The sequence below is a fragment of the Macrotis lagotis genome, chromosome 6 (assembly GCF_037893015.1).
Source record: "Macrotis lagotis isolate mMagLag1 chromosome 6, bilby.v1.9.chrom.fasta, whole genome shotgun sequence".
Lineage (NCBI taxonomy): Eukaryota > Metazoa > Chordata > Mammalia > Peramelemorphia > Peramelidae > Macrotis > Macrotis lagotis.
Genome location: NC_133663.1, coordinates 182,071,031 through 182,092,045, shown reverse-complemented (window position 1 = coordinate 182,092,045; position 21,015 = coordinate 182,071,031). Strand labels below are relative to the sequence as shown.

At 34.8% G+C, this 21,015-nt stretch overlaps 1 protein-coding gene across 7 annotated transcripts in view; it reads right to left on the bottom strand.

Annotated features, from left to right (window-relative positions):
• The window catches only part of ARHGEF7 (Rho guanine nucleotide exchange factor 7), a 314,501-nt gene that overhangs the window by 206,898 nt on the left and 86,588 nt on the right, over nt 1-21,015 (bottom strand). The window lies entirely within an intron of this gene.

Genomic DNA, 21,015 nt, shown 5'->3' with positions numbered 1-21,015 from the left:
AAAAAAAAAAAGTTGAGGGCTGCTATCTTTTTCTTTTACTCTTTTCACCACAACATACAAGTCAGCCTCAAGAAAATAGCATAAGCCTCCAGAAATAGCATTTCTACCTTTTCCAAAATAATCCTGTTAATTATTAGAAATTCATCTCCTCCATTTGCCAAAAAAAGGAGAAACACACACACACACACACACACACACACACACACACACAAAAGAATAAACATAGCAATACAGAAGTAGAGCTGGAAAGATTTTGGAAGTGTTTTAAGACCTAAAATCTCAAGTTAGAAAAGATCATAGAGATTAAGTGACTTCTCCAAAGGCATACATAATAGTGAGTGGCAAAGGTGGGATTCAATATCAAAGCTACTGAATCCAAACCCCAAGTTCCTTCCATGGAATCATTCTGCTAACAAGGGTAATAAAACAGGATACAATGTTACCTTTCACTGGAAAAGAGAAATACCTATAAATATAATTGTAAAACTTCAAAATCTCAGGAAAATCACAGCATCTTTTAGTTATATCACAAGTTGTACTCTAACAATAATTTGATGAGTGCTACCCACACATGAAAAAAAGAACATCAAGGGAATATAGAAATTCAGCCAATTACAAAAACTTCCCTTTTAAAAGATCTACAATCCTAACCAAAACAACCCAATTAACATTGAAGTTCTCTGCAGAATCACATATATCCCAAGAAAATATACCATAAAAATATCTTAAAATAATATTATGATGGAAAAATTAGGATATTGATATTAGTAGAGTTGTGAAATGATCCAACCATTCTAGAAAGCAATTTTGAAGTATACCCAAAGAAGTTTAAAATTGTACTTACCCTTTGAATCAACAATACCACTAGTAAGCCTATATCCCAAAGAGATTAAAGAAAAAAAGAAAGAAGGACTACATCTATGTGTATAAAAATATTTAAAGCAGCTCTTTTTGTGGTGACAAGAATCTGAAATTGAGGGGATACCCATCAATTGGGGAAGTATTGAACAAAGCTGTAGTATGTGATTGTGATGGAATACTATTAAGCTCTAAGAAATGACAAGCAGACACTTTCAGGAAAACCTCGTAAAACTTAAATGAAATGATTCAAACTGAAGTGAGTAGTAGGATAACATTGCATAAAGAAACAAAAACATTATATGATGATCAACTGTTAATAACTTAGTTATTCACAGAATATAATGATCAGAGACAATTCCAAATGACTTATGATTAAAAATACTATCCATCACCAAATAAAGAACAAAGAGAGTCTGAATACAGATCAAGCAAGGTTTTTTAAACTTTTCTTGGGTCTTTTTTGTCTGTGTTCTTTTACAATATGACCAACATGGAAAGGTGCATTCCTGACTGTACATGTATAACCTATATCAAATGCATGTATTATCAAGAAAAGGTAAAAGGAGGGAAAGAACTGGGATCTCTAAATTTTTAAAATTTATTACATAAGATAGGAAAGATAAAATATTTGGAAAAGTAAAACGTTTTATGATTAAATAGCCTAGATAAATTCAGCAATTATTCTTCAACAATTAACTGAAATATGGTTTACCAGGACATTTCATCTGGAATTCCGCACTATTGATTTAATAGCAGCAAAGCATGCCATTACCTCAATATGAGATATTTGTTTAGATTAGAAATAAATCATTTTACCAACTTATATCTATAATAAATTAATTGGTGGAAAGAAAACAATACAATTTAAGTTAATATATGGAATCAAAGCCACAAAATATATGATTAAACAAAAACTTTAAAGGAACAGAAGAAACAGTATCATTTTAAAAATGGAGAATTTCAGAAACTGAGGTGTTAAGTATATTAAAAAATATTAGTTTCATCTTTAAAGAACTAAGATCTGGGGCAGCTAGGTGGCACATCGGGGCAGCTAGGTGGCACAGTGGATAAAGCACCGGCCCTGGAGTCAGGAGTACCTGGGTTCAAATCCGGTCTCAGACACTTAATACTTACCTAGCTGTGTGGCCTTGGGCAAGCCACTGAACCCCATTTGCCTTGCAAAAAAAAAAAAAAAAAAAGAACTAAGATCATGAAATTGTTTTTAATGCCATAAAGTTGTGCAACCTTGGAAGGTTGTCACGTTCAGGAGGAACAAATTCACTAAAAAGAAAGCGGAATTTAAAAAAATAATAGAATTTGACAGTAAGAGAGGAATTTAGAAATCTAATCCAACCATAGTTTTTTTTAAGTTTTTGCAAGGCAAATGGGGTTCAGTGGCTTGCCCAAGGCCAGCTAGCTAGGTAAGTATTAAATGTCTGAGGCCCCATTTGAACTCAGGGGCCAGTTCTCTATCTACTGTGCCACCTAGCCATCCCAGTTTTGTTTTGTTTTGTTTTGTTTTCAAGGCAATGGGGTTAAGTAGCTTTCCCAAGTCCACACAAGTATGTAATTGTTAAGTGTCTGAGGCTGGATTTGAACTCAAGTCCTCCTGACTCCAGGGTGCTCTAGCCACTGAGCCACCTAGCCGCCCAACCACAATTTATAGATGAGAAAACATTTTTAATAGTAAAAATATAATCTATACTGAAAATTCTATTTTTCTTTAATAATATAGCTAAATATAAAGAGAATACAAAAGGAGAAAAACAATTTCAAATTCTTGTTTTAGAATTTATGAATAAAGAGAAGACAAAAGGTAACAGATAGTCTCTTGTCTCTAATATCTTATATTACTCAATAAAGCCCTCAAACATCAGAATAATCATTCACTACATAAAATAGACATAAGACTATGAAGTACAAGAGAGTCTGAACAGAAATTTAAAGGTGTGAGAACCAAAAGTGGCACATTAGAAAAAAGTGCTAAATTTATATTAGAGGACTTTTTTGGCTTAGAGCAAGTCACTAAATATCACTGGGATTAAGATTCATCAGCTATAACATGAAAGAGACTAGATTCTCAAACAAAATTTTTCAGCTCTAGATCCATGATCCAAAGAGATATCAATTAGAATGGGCAGAGAACAGAGACGCAGTCAGTAATCATAAAACCAAGGATGAAAACAGGAAGGGAAGGAAGAATGAAAATGAGAAAAGGGAAAGGGGAAATAAATGCAAGTAAATTCATATGGAGAAATACAAAGTCAAAAATTTCCAGGGATTTAATGAAAAAAGAAGGTAGCTTAGCCTTACCAGATCTAAAATTATATTATAAAGCATCAGTCATCAAAACTGTGGACCAGTAGTGGACCAGTGAAATGGACTGTGTGCAATAGCAGGAAATGGTTATAGTAATCTGCTCTTTAATAAACCCAAAGAGTCCAGCTATTGGGACAAAAACTCTCTCTTTGATAAAAACTGTTCAGAAAATTGGAAGTTAGTATGGTAGAAACTTGGATTAGACCAATACCTCATACCTTATATGAAGACAAGATCCAAATGGATACAGGATTTAGACATAAAAAACAATATCATGAGCAAACCAGGAGAACAAGGAGTAGCTTACCTGTCAGATCTATGGAAAGAGAAACAATTTATGACCAAGGAAGAGATGGAGAACATCATTAAAAACAAACTAAATAATTTTGATTACATTAACTCAAAAGGCTTTTTGCAAAGACAAAACCACTGTAACCAAGATCAAAAGAAATGTAGTAAATTGGGAAAGAATTGTTGCAATTAGTATTTCTGACAAAGGACTCATTTCTAAAATACACAGAAAACTGAGTCAAATTTTCAAAAAAAAAAAATAAGCCATTCCCCAATTGACAAATAGTCAAAGGATATGCAAAGGCAATTTACAGAAGAGGAAATCAAAGCAATCCATAGTCATGAAAAATTGCTCTAAATCACTAATTATTAGAGAAATGCAAATTAAAGCATCTCTGAGGTACCACCTCATACCTCTCAGACTGGCCAATATGACCAGAAAGGGCAATGTTCAGTGCTGGAAGGGATGTGGGAAATCTGGGACAAATAGCTGGTGGAGCTGTGAATTCATCCAACCTTTCTGGAGAGCAATTTGGAATTTCGCCCCAAGGGCAACAAAGATGTGCATACCCTTTGATCCAGCAATAACACTACTGGGTCTATACCCTGAAGAGATTATGAAAAAAGGTAAAAACATTACTTCTATCTCCAACGTGGGGCACTTTCACAGACCCATTTCTGAAATGCTCTCCTTCCTTGTCTAATTCTCTTGGCTTCTCTGGTTTCCTTCAATCACATCAAAAATCCAACCTTCTACAGAAGGTTGGATAGATCCCTTAGATCTATCTGGTGCCTTTCTTCTATTAACTATTTCCAATCTTATACATAGTTGTTGTTTGGCATGTTGTCCTGACCAACAGACTATGAGCTCCTTAAGGGCAGAACTTTGAATCTGCAGAGTACTTAATATTTACCAAATGACGGATTAGTGAAGTGATTAGTGCTAACTGAAAAGGAAAAATTAACAATGAGGGTCACAAAGTCCAAATAGCAAACAAAGGAAGGTCATCATCTTTGACCATTACCACAAATTCAAAACTAATTTAATTCCCTTCACCAAATTCAAAGCATGGGATTGCTGATATCCAATTGTCTGTCTCACTCCCAAAGACCCCCATTTTCTAGATTACTAAAACTCTACTTAAAATAACTTTTTTCTCTGACTAAAGATCTTCAGGAAAAATTATGGGACTAATGAAGCATCAGTCATCAAAACTGTTTGATTCTGGCTAATAAATATATTGGTGAATCTGAAATAGATGAGGTGCAAAAGAAACAGCAGTAAATGGCTACAGTAATTTGTTGTTTGATAAATCCAAAGATTCCAGCTTTTGAGATAAGAACTTAAGTCTTTCTGCTGAGAAAACTGGAAGATAATATGGCAGAAACTAGGCATAGACCAAAATATTGTTCCTCATACCAAGATAAGATCAAAATAGGTACAAGATTTAGTCAAAAAAAGGTGAAATCATAAGCCAATTAGGAGAACAAGAAAGAGTTTGTCAAATCCATGGAAAGGGTAGCAGTTTATGACCAAAGAAGCAATAGAGAACATTATAAAAGACAAAATGGATAATTCTGATTACATTAAATCAAAAAGGGTTTGCACAAACAAAACCAAGATTACAAGGCACCCAAGATTAAAAGCAATGCATTTGGGGTGGCTAGGTGACACAGTGGATAGAGTACTGGCCCTGGAGTCAGGAAAACCTGAGCTCAATTCTGGCCTCAGATACTTAATAATTACCTAGCAGTGTGACCTTGGGCAAGCCACTTAACCCTACTGCCTTGCAAAAGCCTAAAAAAAAAAAAAAAAGGAATGCATTAAATTGGGAACAAATTTTTACAATTGTTTCTAACAAAGGACTCGTTTCTAAAATATAGAGAACTTAGTCAATTGATAAATGGTCAAAGGACATGGAAATTCTCAGATGAAGAAATTAAAGCTATCTATAGATACATGCAAAATTGTTTCAAATCATTAATGATTAGAGGAAATGCAAATTAAAACTACTCTAAGGTATCTTGCCACACCTATGAGATTGATCGATATGACTAAAAAGGAAAATTATCAATGCTGCAGGGGGATGTGGGAAAACAAATGCATTGGTAGCAGAGATGTAAACTGATCCAACCTTTCTGACAAGCAATTTGGAATTAAGTTCAAAGGACAATAAAAACCAAGCTTATATTCTTTGATACAGAAATACCACTACTAGGTTTGTATCCCAAAGAAATCACAAAAAAGGATAAAGAACTCACATGACCAAAAATATTCAATTTTTGTGATGACAAAAAAAAGTGGAAATTGAGGGGATGTCCATCAATTAGGGAATAGCTGAACAAACTGTGATATATAAATGTGATGAAAAACTATTTTTCTATAAAAAATCATGAGGGACAGTCCTTCAGAAAAACCTGCAAAGACTTACATGAACTGATGCTGAGTGAAATAAGCAGAACCAGAAGAACATTATATACACTAACAAAAACATAGATCAATTATCATGGACTTGTTCATTTGAGCAGTACAATAATCAAAGACAATCCTAAAAGACTTGTGATGGAAAATACCATTCATATCCAGAGAAGAAATTGTGGAGTTTAAATGAAGAACAAAGTATATTATCTCCAATTTTTAAAAGTTGTCTTATGTATTATGTCACTTTATCCTGTCACTTTTCCTAGTTTTTTCCTTCCATTTGGATTTGATTCTTCTTTCACAACATGATTAACCTGGATCCATGTTTAACATAATTACACTGATAGAACATACATATATTAGATTACTTTCTGTCAGGGGAAGGGGGGAGGGAAGAAGGTATGGAAGGAGAAAAATATAAAACTCAAAACCTTGCAAAAAAAATGATTGGTGAAAACCACCATTGTATGTAGTTGGAAAAATAAATAAAAATATTAAGACTCAGTTTAAAAAAAGAATTAGAGAACTAGATGTCCTAGATCAATTTTACTTTATAAACAAATTGAGATCCAGAAAAATTAGTAACTTGCCCAAGATTACAAAATTAATCAGTGATAAAAGCTCCAAAGCTCCTATTTCCTCATCATATAATCAAGTGTTAGGCCTCTTCCAGTTTTTAGGTCAGTGTTTTTTTTATCATAAATTATTTTATCCTAGCCAAATTTTATAATTCTTTAAATATAATATGTTTCAACATACTTTTTCTCATTTGAACCTTTTAACAATCTTTCAAGTAAGCTGATACAATGATTCAAGTGCTGAGAAAAACTGAGCTGAAAAAGACTTAAACTTTTTTTTTTCTTGAAGATACTTTGGCTTTTTAGGAGCATTCAGTCTTCTTATTTTGCTTCCCTCATTCTCCTTAATTCCCTATTATATCTTTTAGATAATTCCTTTTACCTCACTCTCACTATTGTAGCAGAGGAAAGTACCAGTTTCTGGGTAATTATTTGTAGGTTCCACCTATCATTTTTGTAAGGTTTTGAATTTTACAATATTTCCCCCACCCTCTCTTCCCTCCCCCCCAATAGAAGGCAGTCTGATAGCCTTTACATTGTTTCCATGCTATACATTGATCAAAATTGAGTGTGTTATAAGAGCAAACATAAGAGTAAACATACCTCCCCAAAGATGAGAAACCTCAAGAATAGTGAGAGAGAAAGAGAGAGAGAGAGAGAGAGAGAGAGAGAGAGAGAGAGAGAGAGAGAGAGAGAGAGAGAGAGAGAAATGTACTTCAGTCTTGTGTTCAGATTCCAATGGCTCTGTCTCTGGGGTGAGTTGCTTTCTTTATCATAAGTCCACCAGAGAAGTTGCTTCAATATTTTTTTTCCCCTCTACTCCTCCCCACTCTCATTTATTTTATTCTGTTCTCTCTCTCATTTCATCCTGGTCCTGTCCAAAAGTGTGCTGTATCTGAGTACCCTCTCCCTTGATCTTACCCCCCCCATTCCCCCTTATCCCTTTCTTGTCATTTTTCTCTAGGGTAAGACAGATTCCTCTCTGAGCCATTTCTGATGAGAATAAAGGCTCACTCATTTCCCCTTGTCTTCCCCCCTATCCACTCCATTGAAAAAGCTTTTTTTGCCTCTTATATGAAATTTCTTAGCTTCTTCATCTCCTTTCCCTTCCTCCCCAGTACTTTCCTTTATCACCCATTGATTCCATCTTTTTACTATATTATATTCCGCTCCTTCCTATGTCCTGTCTATATGTGCTCCTTCTAACAGCTATTATAAATGAGAAAGTTCATATGAGTTATCAATATCTTCTTCCTGTGCAGGAATACAAACAGTTCAGTATCATTAAGTTCCTCATAGTTAGTCCTTCTCTTCCACTCCCTCTATGGTTCACCAGAGTCCTGTACTTAGAGATCAAACTTTTTGCTCAGCTCTGGTTGTTTCAATAGGAAAGTTTGAAAGTTCCTTGTTTCACTGAAAGTCCATCTTTTCTCCTGAAAGAGGATGTTCAGTTTTGCTGGGTATTTGATTCTCAGTTGTAAACCAAGATCTTTTGCCTTCCAGAATATCATATTCCAAGCTCTACGAGTCCTTAATATAGATACTGCGAGATCCTGTGTGATCCTGACTATGGAGTTTTGTAGTTGATTGTTTCTGGCTGTGCTCCTTCACTCCACTTTCATTCTGGTGTAGCAGAATTCTCTCCCTGCCCCTTCAAGTTGTTCTGGGGCTGTGCTGTAACTAAGGCTTTTTCTGACTTGTTCCTGGTGAAACACACCTGTCCTGCAGAACTTCTAAGTTAATTTGGACTGGGAAAATGTATCACTCGGTCTTTCTATGGGTTCTGCCCCTCTAAATTTTGGCTAGTCATAATTTTGGGGCTTTTGGAGTTTTGGGGGGAAGGAGTTCTGGGAAAATGCTGCCTTCACACTGCCATCTTGGCTCCACCCCTAAGTCAGTGTTCTTGAAGTGAAACTAAGCTCTTTGTGATCTATACAACTCAAATCTAGACACAGACATTTCACAAGTGTGGACTGCTTCAGAAGCAATTGTTTTACAAAAAAAAAATGCAACAAAAAATCTTTAGTAATCTTGTCATATGGAGGTAAAATATAATCTTCCATTGGAATGAACCTGGTTTAGGTATGGTATGAATGGGTGATATGAGTAATAAACAAAGAGCCTACACAGATGAAAAAGACCCAACTGGTATATTGTGCTTATACTGCAATAGTAAAGCTTGTATTATATTTGTTCTGCCTCAATGTATAATCTTTATATACATCCAACTCTGTAGGTTTGTGGCATGAATGTAACTCCTAGGAATTTAAAGGCTATGACAGGAATCTAAAATTTGGATTTTTTTCAAGCTAGAAGGATACTGAATATAGGCCCAGAAACAGACCATATGAGCTACATCAGCTGACCAGTCTAAGTTCAGAGAAATATGTATGTTTGCCTGCATGTGTGTATGTTTCTCTGAAATAAATCCTGAAATAAATTAAATATAAGTATAATATCTGATTGGTGACAGTCTACAAAGCTGGAATGCAAGGCTAAGGATTTAAAATTTCTTACTATATTCAACAAAGAGTGCACATAGACACACACACACACACACACACACACACACACACAAATACATACATATCCATATGAATACTTTAAGAACCTGGGATTTCATCAAAGTCAGTTCTTCTACCCACCATATAATAGTCTTTATGTCTTAGTAAACAAGTCTTCATGAGAGAGGTCTACATGATTGTCCATTCTAAAGACATTCTGAAAATCTAATCAGAGCCTTTAGCTAGGACTGACCCATGCATTCAACTGGTATAACAGTCAAGAATTGAGTTGTCTCCATCCTACAAAGAGGCATCATAATATAACTCAAGAGGACAGCATTTATAACTAAGACCAAACAAATGAAATACACACACATTACTACTGTAGCAAAAGCAAAATCTATAAATTAGACTTCTGCATCAGAGCAGAGCCTATCCTACTATTCATCTCTGTCAGCAAGATTCGAGGTCATACCATGCCTAGTTCAATTTCATTCCAATGAGACATTGCACTGTCCCATGATATTGCTGAAGCTTCTATAATGAATCCTTCTTCATAAAACTGCTGCTACTGAAGCAATCCATTTTCTATTATACATTAAATTACTAGAAAAACCCTAAAAGCCCTGACTTCATTCATACACACACACACACACACACACACACACACACACACACACACACCACCCCTTCCTTTTCAGTCATAGTTTTGGATGAAGACCAAAAAAGTGGGGGGGGGGTATGAGGAAGGAGGGAGGTAAAAGGAAGAAGAGGAGAGAGAGAGATGCAGTCTAAAAATACTCTTGAGTCCCTTTTATGTCCCTTAAGCATCTCTGTACAATCCACCATGACCTGGACCTAGACCAGACCCAATTTGTTCTTGCTTACATCTATGTGTTAAGCACTTCACCCAAAACTGCTCTGCTCCATGCCTGGTTAGAACTACAAGGTCCTTAAACAGCTGGTGCTTTTTAGATTGCTGGTTTTCAGAGTGGGGAATCTGTTATTTGTTTGGCATGCTTCACCTATGTACACTTGTGGTGCTATATAAATAATATATAAATCCAGATGGAGCAGCTCAAGGCAGCCAAGACATCAGGATGCATTGGCAACCCCAATAGCAGCAGGCTAGCCAGTTGGGCCTGCAGGAGGTAGGCCATAACTACATAATCTTAAAAGTAGAATTAAAACCCCAGAAGAAAACAAGTTATATCCAAGCAATAACCAAATATGCTTACAATATAAAAAAACTTGATGGTTCTCTAATAATTTTATTTTTATTTCCAAACACAGTTTTTATTTTTTTTTCAATTTCAATTTTACTCCTTCCCCTATATCCACACCAACCCAATAAGAAGGCAAGAAAAACAAAACCTATTACAAAAATATGTATAATCATATAAAACAAATTTTCTGCATTATGCATGTTCCAAAAAAATTAAAAACAAAAAAATGAACAAAAGGAAGAGAAAAAATATGCTTCAATTGTAGTTGGAGTCCATCAGAGTTCTCTCTCTAGAAAAGGATAGCATGTTTTATCACGAGTTCTTTGGAATTGTGATGGAACAGAATAGTGAACAATTACTAAGTCTTTCAAAAGTTGATTATTTTTACAATACTGCTGTTACAAAATTGCAAATTATTCTCTTGGATCTGATCCCTTTCTTTTGCATCAGTTCACATAGATCTCCTCAGGTTTTTCAGAAACCTTCATTTCTTACAGGACCACAGTATTCCACCACATTCATCACAACACAACATATACAGTCAGTCTTCAGTTAAAAGGTATTCCCTCACTTTTCAATTCTTTGCCAACACAAGTAGAGTTGCTTTAAGTATTTTTATACGTAGGGGTCCACTATCCCTTTCTTTGATCTCCTTGCTTGAGTTTAATAGCCTTTTTGGCACATGGATCCCAAATGCTTTCCAGAATGAAAAATTAGTACATAGTTTCAAAGTATATGTGTGCCTGTTTTCCCACATATACTCCAATGATGGTTCTTTTTCTAAAACTCCCACAATAGTAGCCTAAGATCTCCTAACACTTGAAGGGGTATACAAAAAATTATAACAGACATATGGTCCAGTGAGTCCTGCAACACTAATCCAGCAGACTACAAACCTAGTCTTACAGACTAGGTAACTTAGAGATACACCTCCTAAGGTACTGCCACCAGCAATTACATTTCTGGCTACTAGCTGACAATGGATGAAGAAGTCCTGGACTCCAGTGTCGAAGACCTGAGTTCAAATGAAGATAACAACACATACCTCACTAGGTTATTGTCAGGTTCAAATGAGAAAAGACATGCAAAGTACTCTGCAAACCTTAAAGAGTCACAAAAATGCTAGTTGAGTAAGCCTTCACTTTTGAGTAGTTATAAATCAAAGAGTCAAATCCTGAAGTTCTCGACTGGTTAAGTGGCAAAACCTGGGATAACCACCCAGGTTCTTAAAGTATGTATGTATTTTTTCTCTCCAATGTTTTCTTTCTTCTGTTTGGATCTGATTCTTCTCTCACAACATGGTCAATATGGATCTATGCTTAGCATTGTTATAAATGTAGAGCCTATATCTGATTGTCTTCTGTCAGGGGGAGGCAGGAGGGAAGAAAAGGAGGGAGAAAAATGTAAAAGCCAAAACCTCACCCAAAAAAAAAAAAAGTTTGGTAAAAACTACCACTGAATGTAGTTGGAAAAACATAAACAAAAAAAAATTCTGGACATATTTTATCTCTTAATATAGTAGGTAAATGCAATGTATCTTGTATACAGTTGGCTCTAAATATGAATACTTGATTAAAATGATATCATCAAAGAGTTTACATTCTCTCATTGTTAAACTGGACCTGGACATACTTTCTCTCCTCAAGCCACTTATATCATTCCTTCCACATCTCTCAGCTCAGGCCCCTGCCAAAGAATTCATTGGGAAAAACTCAATCCATTTTTTCCCAAGCTCATTCTTCAATCAATCAAAAAAAAAAAACACTCTACTATGTGCCAGAGCTAGGTGTAAAGGAGCAAAAAAGGGAAACAATTCCTATTCTCAAAGAACTTACATTCTCTCAAGTACATATATAAGCACATACAGAAGAAATATAAAATAAATGAGAAAGATAAAAGAGGAAGGGCACTAGGAGAAAGTGAAGTTGTATCTTGAAGGAAGAGAGGGATTCAATGAGGTGGAGGTGAAGAGGGAATATATTCTAGACATAGGAGGTGGCTACTGCACAGAGAGAGATGAGAGATGAGAGATGAGAGATGAGAGATGAGAGATGAGAGATGAGAGATGAAATCTAGTGTGTGTGAAACAGAAAGAATTCCAGTTTTACTGAACTGTAAAGAATAGGAAGGATAATTCTATTAAATGATGCTGGAAAGATAGTTTGGGACCAGGTTCTAAACAGAGTGGCTACCATTTTATCCTAGAAGTAACTCTTTTCCCTTCCTCTATCACCATTACCACCAATCTCTCTATTCCTGTCTCAGAAGAAGACACGGTCCTTTGTCCTAGCCAACAACAATGCCTTCTGCTTGAGTTCGCTAACCAATCTCATTCCATCTCCTCCAGGAGTACCAATTTCCCTCTAAATTTTTTATCTCCTTGTCCAATAGTTCTCTGTAGTTTACAATCGTGTCCGACTATTTCTCATCCTTAAAAATCTTTCACTAGATTTCTCCTCTTCATAGCCTAATTCCTAGGGGGAAGAAAAGCTACATCATATTGCCTTCCACTTTCTACTCTCATATATAAACTTTAACCCTTTGCAATTTGACTTCCAAATTAATTAACTGAAACTTTTTTCTCTATAAGTATCATTTCTCAGGATTTATCATTCCTAGACTTCTCTGTAATTTGTCTGCTCATCCCACTCTTCCACTTACTTATTCCTAAATACTCTCTTCATGGGTTTTTGTAACACTGTTCTCTATTATGATTTTTTCATCTTACCAACTTTTCATCTTAATTCTTTCTCTTTTTCAACATTATCAAACTTGTCTTACATACCATGAGACTTATCCTGAGCCTTCTCTCCTCTCTCTACATTCACTTTTGGTGATATTCATTTTCTGAAGAAGTAATCAAAACAATTTAAACATATTAAAAAAATTCCAAATTATTATTGATTACAGAAATGCAAGTTAAAGAACCCTGAGATATCATTTTGCACCTACTAGATTGGCTAAAGTGATAGAAGGGAAAAACAGCAAATGTTGGAGGTGATGTGGAAGAATCAGGACAATAATTCATTGGTGGTGGAACTGTGAACTGATCTAACCATTTTGGAGAACAATCTGAAATTATGCTCAAAGAGTTATTAAACTGCCTATAGAAGTTGATCTAGAAATTTCTAGAGATAATTAGGGGAAAAGGAAAAAAAAATTATTTATGTCCTAAAATTTTTATAACAACTCTTTGTGGTGGCAAAGAACTGAAAATTATAGAGATGCTAATCAAATGAGGAATGGCTAAACAAATTGTGTTATAAGATTGTGATGGAATACTACTGTGCTATAAGAAATGATTAGTTCAATAATTTTAGAGAGTTTTTAAAAGGTTTTTTTGCAAGGCAAATGGGGTTATGGAACTTGTCCAAGGCCACACAGGTAATTATTAAGTGTCTGAGGCAATATTTGAACTCAGGTACTCCTGATTCCGGGCCGGTGCTCTATCCACTGCACCACCTGGCCACCCTAATTCAATAATTTTAGAAGACTTGCATGAAATAATGAAGAGTGAAATGAGCAGAAAAAATAGAGTAACAGCAATATTATTTTAAGAACAACTTTGAGCCAATAAAGTTATTTTGACTAGTATAAATATCCAAATTAACTATAAAAGACATATGAAGATAGCTATCTCAATCCATTTTTTCCAAGCTCATTCAGAGAAAGAACTGATAAACAAAAGTATATATATAATACACACACACACATATATATATATATATATATATATATATATATATATATATAAAGAGAGAGAGAGAGAGAGAGAGAGAGAGAGAGAGAGAGAGAGAGAAATTTTCCAAAATTGTTCTATACCTATTTGTGTCTAATGCTAACCAGCTCTAGGGCGGAGAGGGGGGGCATAAGAAAGGAAAAAAAAGAAAATTACATGAAAATTTTGTTGCTTTATTGAAAGGAATTGCAAATTGTACATAGCAGATTTATAGTTTCATATTCAATCAGTTTTATTGTACTATTATGGAATTGTTCACTTTATTCCATAAATTAAAAATAAAATGTAAACAAGATTTAAACTATCAACTATTAAAATGAGAGAGAGAGAAAGCAAACCTTCCCTAATCCCTCTCCTCAACTCCACTTCTAACATCTCCAACTGGATATTCTCTTCCATAAACACCTCTAATTTTATATTCAAAACAGAGCTCACTGTTTTCCCCAAATCTTTTCCTTCTTTCTAGCTTTCCTATTACTGCTAAGGATATCAGAATTCATCCAGTTATCTAGAATCACAACCTCAGAAACTTACTATCTTTAACATCCAACTAGTTACACCAAATCTTTTCTAATTTCAAACAAATCACACATGTACCCTCATACTACACCCTCTCCTTACACCATAAGACCTTACCACCTCTTACCAAGACTGCTGTAATTCCTTCCCAAAAGAATCTCCTGACATCAAATCCTCCCCCTCAACAAGTTGAACATCCAGACACTAATATTCATGTAATTGCAAAATTGATATTCCTAAAGCATAAGTGACTATGTCATACTCATTCTAGAAGCCCCAATAGCACCTTCTTTGTATATATGATAAAAGAAAAACCCTTCATTTTTGTCTCTTCCATTAGAATGTGAATTCCTTGAAAAGAGACATTATTTGTTTTTTTGTTTGTATCCCACCACTTAGCACAGTGATTAGAACATAGTAGGTGCTAAATAAATATTTACTGACTAAATGACTTTTAAGACACTTCACAATCTAGTTCCAGTCTACCTTTCTCTGCCTTTGGCACATTACCCCCACTTAATACACTATATTCAAGTCAAACTGGCTTGCCTGCTATTCCCTGTATATAACATTCCATCTACCATCTTTATGTTTTTTAACATAGGCTAAATATTATACAAATAAAAAGTAACAATAATAAAATAATAATAATAATAATAATGTTCTTTAATCTTTTTACTCTAGTGTTTCCTATCTCATTTTAGTGACTATTTCAAAATTTGTTCTCTTCAGGTTTCTAAACCCTCTCTCCTATCTACCATATTCACTAATAATCCCAATTCCTGCTACTAAATGAGAAAATGAAAGCTGTCAATACTAAATTTCTTCAAACTTCCTATTATAACTCAAAATATCTACTTCTCTTCTTGCCTGTGCCTGTCTCATTCCTTCTCAAGACCTTACTCCACCTCTTTCTTTAGCTCAATCTCCTCCCACTTTCTCTATGACTTAACTCTATCCACACATAATTCATTCTTTTTCTTGGCACTGAATAAAACATATATCAAGAAATAAGTATCAATCAACCCACTAGTATTTGTGAAGCTTTAGCTATGGGCCAAGTGCTGTACTAATTAAGAGCTGAGGTAACAAATAAGGTAGAGAACAACCAAAGCTCCCATGGAGTTCAAATCTTACAGGATAAATCAGAAATAACTTCAGCCAGGGAGCACTCAGATTCAGAAAATCCAAGAAGAGCTTCAGCAGGTGAGACCTGAAGAAAGCCAGGGAAGCCAGAAGATACAAACTAAGAAAGAAGCATATAAGGTTTAAATGCTGGATCGAGAATGGCCAGTTCCTATGCAAGAAACAGTGAGGAGACAGAGGCTACAAGATCCCAAATTTATGGAAGGGAGTAAGGTGCATGATTCAAGACTGGAAGAAGTAGAGACAAAGAAAAGACCTACATCAAGTACTGAAGGAATACTGAAATAAAGACCAAAACATTTAAAGAAGGAAGACTCGGGGCAGCTAGGTGGCGCAGTGGATAGAGCACCGGCCTTGGAGTCAGGAGTACCTGGGTTCAAATCCGACCTCAGACACTTAATACTTACCTAGCCGTGTGGCCTTGGGCAAGCCACTTAACCCCATTGCCTTGAAAAAGCTTAAAAAAAAAAACAAAGAAGGAAGACTCAGTAAAGACTACTAAAAATAGGTGATGTCACCTGAGTTGTGTTTTAAAAGAAGACAAGAATTTCTGAAAGGCCTGTATAAATATACAAAGATAAGAGACAGATATCACATTTAGGAAATAGCTCATGATCCAGTCTGGCTAAAACCCAGAATGGATGAAGAGCAATAAGATAAAATGTCTGAAAGCCATAATTTGGTCTTCTCTACCAATTCTACAAATTCAAAGTTTTACAAATTGGTTCAAATAACAAAAGATATATAACTTTGGGAACCCAAATTCAATCCAGTTCTAATGAACATCTTAGCACATCTACTATCTACTAAACACTGTGCAAGGGTTGGGAATATGAAATCAGAAAACAAAATAGTCTGTTCTCAAAGAGCTTATATTCTGGTAGAATGACTATTAACCTAATATAAACCTATATAGCATGTGCCAAATTCATATATATTTCAACACTGAAACCTTTCACTCAATGAGCAATAGGTAAAATTGATAACATCAAGGTGAACTTTATAGCTCACCTAGAATAGAAAAAAGAAATTGATACTTATTTATATTCCTCTAAGTAATTTTGGTAACTAAAGTATTATGGTATATACTAAAGAGAAGAGGTGATGTCATCTAAGTTGTGTGTTAAAAGAAGATAAGAAGGGCAGCTAGGTGGCCCAGGGGATAGAGCACTGGCCCTGGAGTCAAGAGGACCTGAGTTGAAATTCGGCCTCAGACACTTAATAATTACCTAGATGTGTGACCTTGGGTAAGTCACTTAACACAATGCCTTAAATAAAATTTTTATACAGAGAACTGAGTCAAATTTTCAAAAAAAAAAAGCATTTCCCCAAATGGCAAATGGTCAAAGGATATGCAATTTATAGATGAGGAAATCAAAGTGATTCAGTAATATGAAAAATTGCTATAAATCACTAATTATTAGAGAAATGTAAATTAAAGTATCTCTGAGGTACCACCACCTCACACCTCTCAGACTGGCCAATATGACCAGAAAGGACAATGATCAACATTGGAAGGGATGTGGGAAATCTGGGACACTAATACATTGTTGGTGGAGCTATGAACTCATTCAACCATTCAGGAGAGCAATTTGGAATTATGCCCAAAGAGCAATCAAAATGTGCATACCCTTTGACCCAGCAATACTACTACTGGGTCCATACCCTGAAGAGATTATGAAAAAGAGTAAAAACAGCACTTGTACAAAAATATTCGTAGCAGCCCTGTTTGTGGTGGCAAAGAATTGGAAATTAAGCAAGCGTCCTCCAATTGGGGAATGGCTTAATAAACTGTGGTATATGTATGTGATTGGAACACTATTGTTCTATTAGAAACCAGAAGGGATGGGAACTCAGAGAAGCAAGTAAGGATTTGCATGAACTGAAGTTGAGAGAGATGAGCAGAACCAAAGAAACACTGTACACCCTGACAGGGGTGATCATCAACCTTAATGGACTTGCTCATTCCATCAGTGCAACAACCAGGGACAATTTTGGGCTGTCTGCAATGGAGAATACCATCTGTATCCAGAGAAAGAATCATGGAGTTTAAACAAAGATCAAAGACTATTACCTTTAATTTAGGGAAAAAACCACTATCTTATTATGTAATTTTGCTCTCTCTTATACTTTATTTTTCTCCCTTAAGGATACGATTTCTCTCTCATCACATTCAACTTAGATCAATGTATACCAAGGAAACAATGTAAAGATGAACAGACTGCCTTCTGTGGGGGGTGGGGAGAAGAAAGCAAGATTAGGGGAAAAATTGTAAAACTCAAAATAAATAAAATCTTTAAGATGAAAAAAAAAAGACAAGAATTTCTGAAAGGCCTGTATAAATATATAAAGATAAGAGATAGATATTACATTTAGGGAATAGCTCATGATTCAGTCTGGCTGGACTGGATAAAAAAAGACTATCCCTATTGTAATAAAATCAGATTTCAAAAGTATTAACTGCAAATCTACCTCAGATTCAGTTTAAGGGGCTCTCTTGCTCTCATTACTTCTACAGCATCAAGCTTGCTCTATGCTCCTTTGTTTCTTCTACTCAGGTCCAGATGCCTCCATCCTAGACTAAATCACTCCATCCCTTCCTATATACCACTTATCCTCTCCAGTTTCAGGAATAGCTTTTCCCAAAGTCTCATCTATTAAGTCAAGCTTATAAACAGCTCTGCTCAAGCCAATTTCAATATAGCTATGGAAGATGATACTCTGATTTTTCTATTCTAAATACTCACTGCACTAGCTCACAGTTCAAGATAAAACAGATGACCAACAATCAGCCCAAAATTCTTTTCCTTTCCTATGCAAAACAGTATTTACATACTTGCTTAACAAAACTACAATATTAACAGGATGTACATGTCTACTGCAAAAGTAATTCATGAAAGAGTTGAATTTCATGGAAGGCTATACTGTTATGCTTTCAAACCAAGACAATATGCATTCCTTTCATATTCAGTAATCAATGTATCACCATGAGTTTCCCAAACCAAGACTATCTCCTCCCACTAACTATCCACCTGGAACTAATTACTTAGAGGAAAAGCCTGTCTTCAGAGCACCAAACTAACAAAGTGCTTTTGATTTCAAATTCACTTCTCCTTATTTTCCATTTCAGCGCTTCTCTTTTGAAAGTCCAACTGATATTCCAAATACTATAACATTTCCTATTGAGTATATCTGAGACTGTATGCAAAACTGAAACATTAATGTTTTATTCTATTTACTTTTATTCTTTTTTTATTCTATTAAATCTCAGCTATGAAATCATAAGGTAAACTAGTGATGATGATGTTTATCCTTAGTTGTCAAAGAAGACCATCACATCAGGGAGGTGATGCCATGACAAGCAAGTGAGTTGGATGATTGAGGGGGTACTGTGTTAAGTTACCAGTCTCATTTTCTCCTCTGAAGTCATCGGGGCAAGGACAGAGAGAGACAGACACACACACAGACTGAGAAAGACAGAGACAAAGTGGGGGGGGGGGGGGTGAGATAAACATGGATGTAGCTATAGATATATAGACAGACAGACAGACAGATAGAGATAGAGATGTTTTGATATCACAAAATACCAACCCAAATGGAACTCAAGTGATTCCTTTCCTAAAAGGCAAAACACTTATATTGTTTTAGTTGCAATCATCCACTAAAAAAATTAAATAATTAAAAAAACTTAGATGACTGTAGAAAAAGCAAAAAAGGAAGTCACTACCTAGACTAGAGAAAAAGTAAACAAAATCCTACCTGGAAAAAAGTGAAGGTTCAAGTTTTTAAAAATACAAAATTCACTAGAATGCTTATAGGATTAAATGAGACAATGGTATGTAAAACATTTAAAGCATCATATATGTCAGTTTATCATAATAGTAGCAAAATGAACCTCTATTAAACCTTCAAACAAAATAAGTATACTATGTGCCTTGGTTTATAATATAAGTGAGTTTCATAAGGGCATTGTATAATATCCCACTTTACTGCTAATTTGAGAAAATATTTCTTCTAAATTTTTTTTGTAATAATGTAAACAATTTATTTAGTATTATTAAGTTTAATTGTCTTCAGGAATAGCTACAGTTGTAAGATACTTTCCATATCCTAAAATATGAGGACACCTTAAACACCCCTATGTCTACTGCATACTAAATTCTTATTTTCCTCCTTAACTATGTAAAATGGCTTATTCTGCTAAATTGTAAGTACATATGCAATTAATATAATAATTATTCTGATAAGTTATTTTCAACTTTTCCCCTAGAAAAATATATAAAATATCTATATAATAATTCCATACAAACATATTTTAAAATGGTTTTCATACCTATACGTTCTCAAAATCATGAAAAAGTAAAATTTCAGTGAGAAGACCAAATGAGACCCTACAATATCTTTCCAGTTATTAGTCAGATCCTGAGAAGGAAGAAAATGACAGTATTCACATTCAGACATATTATTCTGAATACAAAAATTCAACTACAGATTCCACATTATATATACTCATTCCCAGAATCAGAATTGGGTTCCAAACAGTCAGATACACCCAATAACCATATTCTGAGACGTCAGGAACTCAAGTATAATTATAAGCAAGAAGTAAGAAAAAAGAGTAGCCAGAAAACAACAGATAAAAGAAGGACAGTATTTCTAAAAGGTTTCTTTTCTAAGGTACACTCTGAAAAGCAAAATACCACCTAGAAAATGTAACTACCCTATAACTAATCCAATCCAACAGACCAGACCTCAATATTGAAAAAAAAGAATACTAACACATCCTCTAGGTCAGAACTCTTGATTAACCACAGTAAAAGATGTGTGAAAGACATGGTAAAATGTCACTGTAAAAAGCCATTCAAGCCATTCCTCTCAGGAATATTATTAGGATTTTCCTGAATCCTTAAAATGAGTAAGATTCAAGTGTTAATACAATGTAAAAGAAAAAAACAAAAATATCAACTTCTAAAGAAACTCGACTGTATAAATATTCAATAAATATTTCCCACATCTAGATCTTCGAAGGTTTAAAAGAAGGCAAAGATAGATCATATCATTAACACTTTTAACTCAAAACTTAAAGGAAAGTACATTCACAAATCTAAGCAGACACTAAAGTAAAAGGAAAACAAGATACAACCAATTGACAATGATTTAAGTTCTGACATTTGGGGAAAGAAAGATCAGTTCTATGGAATGATTACTCATTTTCCATCTTCAGACCAGGTAGTTACAATCAAGTTATGCAAAAAAAAAGGTTCAGACAAATTTATTCTTGGAATAAATAAAACATCCCACCAAATTATCTGTAACTTGCACCATATTTAGTGGGAGCTACAAATCAACACTTTCACTCAATTTTTAATTTAGTGATTACTTTTTTAGGGCCTAAAAGCTAGGCGATAGC